Source organism: Athene cunicularia (genome assembly GCF_003259725.1).
Source record: "Athene cunicularia isolate RWA chromosome 2 unlocalized genomic scaffold, athCun1 chr2_part1, whole genome shotgun sequence".
Taxonomy (NCBI): Eukaryota; Metazoa; Chordata; class Aves; order Strigiformes; family Strigidae; genus Athene; species Athene cunicularia.
In genome coordinates this window covers 37,163,272-37,166,919 of record NW_020799095.1, presented here as the reverse complement: position 1 = coordinate 37,166,919, position 3,648 = coordinate 37,163,272, and positions in this window count along the sequence as shown.

Sequence of the window (3,648 nt, the reverse complement as noted above, 5' to 3'; positions counted from 1 at the left end):
CTGCGGACAAAAACCAGAATACTAATCAATACACTCTTAAGTTTACAGAGATTCAAAGCTTTCAGTACTGGGGCAAGACGCTATATCTGTGGCATCTCTATGAAGTCACATTATTATTTCTTCTTTTCACATGGGGATGGCAGTGGCTTGTGAGCAACTTGAATGTAATGGTGGCATACAAGGAGACATTTGACATCTGCTGTGCTTCCACCACTGCTAGGAACCACAATACCTCTCACTTCTGCACACTCAGCATAAGGCTGCACAAGAAAAGGCAGCCGACAACTCAAGAGTAGTCTTCTGGGCGACACCGAAACATCAGACTTCCACCTGGACCACTCCAATTTGGATACCAGTATTACCGTACAACTGCTTTAAGAATATTATCGCCTGGTCAGTAGTCTGTCAAACACTTAATACTGATAAACAACGTTTTGTTACAAATGCATATAATGAGGATGGGGTGTATGTGTATAGCAACCAATGGGGTGTAGGAGGAACGAAACTGTAGTGAAACCACTGGCACTGAAGACCAAGCGACCCCACGCTGAGCACACTCCAGAGATGATAGCTCAGTCACTCTTGTCCAGCCCTGTGGAGCAAGTCTTTGTCTGCAGTTACACATGCTAGCTGTGCTCACCCAGTCCATCTTCTCACTGACTTTTTTTGTAAACAATACCATCCCCTTGCTCCAGGTACGTGAATCAAGAAGCAATAAATGGGAACAATAAGGAGATTTGATTCAGAAGGGCTGGAGTGCTCCTGATCCAAGCTAAAATGCTCCCAAAGATCACACTAAAGACTCTGCAGGAGATGAAACTAAAGACTCAGCAGGATGAATGTGAATGGAAAATTCTCAGAGGTGACTTAGAAAGGAAATCTCACATAACATTTTCCCCAGCTACCATGAAAAGGTACTAACTCTACTTTTCAACCTGGAGAACATATTGTGAGAGTCTTGTGGACAAAGGACTACATAACGATACATACGTTTCTGGATATGGGAACAGATTATTATTTAAATAGTCTTAATTTGTAAACCTGTAGAAGATCAGTTATGGCCATTTAAATTTAAACTGTTAAGGATTATGTATTAAGAAAAAAATTACTTTCACAAACTGTTGAAATGTCTTGTTACTCACACTGAAGTTAAATTATTAAACACTTATATGTGTATTACTCTTCACTGGAAAGTTTGAATGTCTTACTAAAATGCTTCAAAATATAGTTTAAGAAAGAGAATTAATTTATTGATGAATAAAGTAACAAGACTTGTCTTAGCTGAAATACTCCTTCAGTGGTTATTAGATTTAATACCTGGGAGGCACATAATGATACCTGCATCCTGTCACTCTTAGCACATGAGAAGCCAGGCTGATTCTTTCATGTGAAATCCTGCCTAATAAGGTAGATAAATAGCAAACTAGATTACTTTCTTCTAAAGTTACTTTTTTTTTTTTTTTTAAAAAAAAAGCTATTCTAGTAATTTAAAAATGCATTTAAGCAGGGAAAGTGAGTAACATTATGAGCTGAGAGGCTACTATCTCATTTCTTTCCAACTGAGGAGAAAGATGTCTCATCTAGAACATGCATAAGCATGACAAAAGAGCCTTCTGAATTCGAAACAATCATTCCATGTTTCCATATTTTATACACATAGCATTATTTTAAAAATATAGTATCGCCTCACTATTCATGGCATTGACATCTTCTAAGACACAAAATTAGGGAAACTGCCTAAATACTAGTATCTGGTCCATTTCAATCGATAAATTGATGTACACTTCATATTCTGTAACTGATTTTGCAAAATAAAATATGTACTGTAAGGAATGCTTTAATATTGTGTGAAAGAGAAGACAGACATGTATTCCCTCACCAAGGCATAAGAGATTTATTAATTTATTTGCCTTAGAAATGGTTAATACAACTTTAATAAAAGTGTAATAACAGACATAAACCAGGAGGAAGTAGAAAAATTATTTTAGCCTGTGGTCTTAACTGGGTTTTACTGTGATGCTTAGATGTAGAGGATTATTAATATAAAACACTAGCATATTTACCTTTGGCACATGCAAGGGAGATCAGCAAGAGCAGTGATCAAAATTTATAGGCCTAAGTTCAGGTCTCAGTAATGTAGATAATGAATACTTGATTTTTTAAAAATAAATTTCCTGTTTAGCTTGCAAAATTAAGTGGAATCCCTTATATTAGAATTTGAGTGGTTTTTATGGAAAATGAAAATATAATCGAAACTTTGTCCTAAAGAATTATACTTATGGAGGAAAAACATCTCTTCTTTTCCACACCATATATTTTCTGATTTTAAAAATAATCTACTCATTATGGCTCTAGTTACCTTGAAACATTTTCATACATTTGCGCTACACTCACTCATGTGCTAACTCTGTAAAACTTAAAAACTCCTCCATGAAAAGCGAGAAACAAATAGTCTTTGGGATTTCAGTTCCTTCTACCAAAGCCCAGTTGTCAACAAGGCAACACAATAAAATCAGCAAGAAATCTGGCTCTAACATACCTGTTTTCCAAAGAGCTTTGGGGGAAATAAACTGCAAAATCTGCATCTAAACTGACTCAGCACATTTAGGATGGCCAGGCAAGCCACACACCAAACACAGCAGAAAGTCAAGCACTTAAAATGATGGAAACATCTATATATCTATAAGAAACTCCAACTAAATGATTACATGCTGTTTTCCCTCTACAGGATGCTTGCTTCATCTAGTGCAGTGATGGCAATTATACAGGGAATGCTCAGTTTTATAGAGTGAATTGAGTATTTGTAGGATCCTGCCTCATTTTTTTAGATTACAAAGTAATTGCTCATCCTTTTTATCCCCATCAGCCAGCAGTGTTCTCAAAGCCTCACTTATACGATGTTAGCCAAAATGGCATTCCTCATTAAATATACTATATATTTATAGACAATATATTATAACTATATATTATTATATATTATATATAATTTCCCTACAGGGCATACAGCAGGAATGCTTCAAAACATGTAATTAACTGAACTGTAGTAGGACGATGGTATCTCCATTTTACAGAGAAGAAACTGGCTACTTAAAAACCAGAGGATTCTTTTGACAGTCCTGGCATTGCTATGTCAGTGTAAGGCATTTCAGAGGACTTTACTTTTTTACAGCATTTTATATAATCAGAGCATGCTTGCATTCATTTCAAATGCAGCTGTGCTCAGAGCCCAGGTATCTTGGCCTGCGTGCCACGGCAACTAGAAACAGAGAGATCACCTCCAAAATAAGTGACCTTCCAGAATCACATAAAAACTCCTTGAAAGAGAGAGAACAAAATCCAGTCTTTCAGTGGAATTTTTAAACACCTTAGAGAGTGTGCTTTTGATTCCTGCAGTCCTCTACTTAAACTATCGCACTTTCCAGCAATTAAGGCAAGGGTTCTAGAGGCAACAGCTTCCTTTAATAAACACCTCTGATTAATTCTCTGGACACCATTCCTCCTGTGAAAAAAATTATATGATCACATAATTAAAGATCTTATCGTTATGCATACGTGCAAGGGACAAATTAAAACAGTTTGAACAATCTTCATTCTGACATTTTCCAACTTTTTTTGAATGCTCAGTTTTCAAAGGCAAGTGTTTGATTT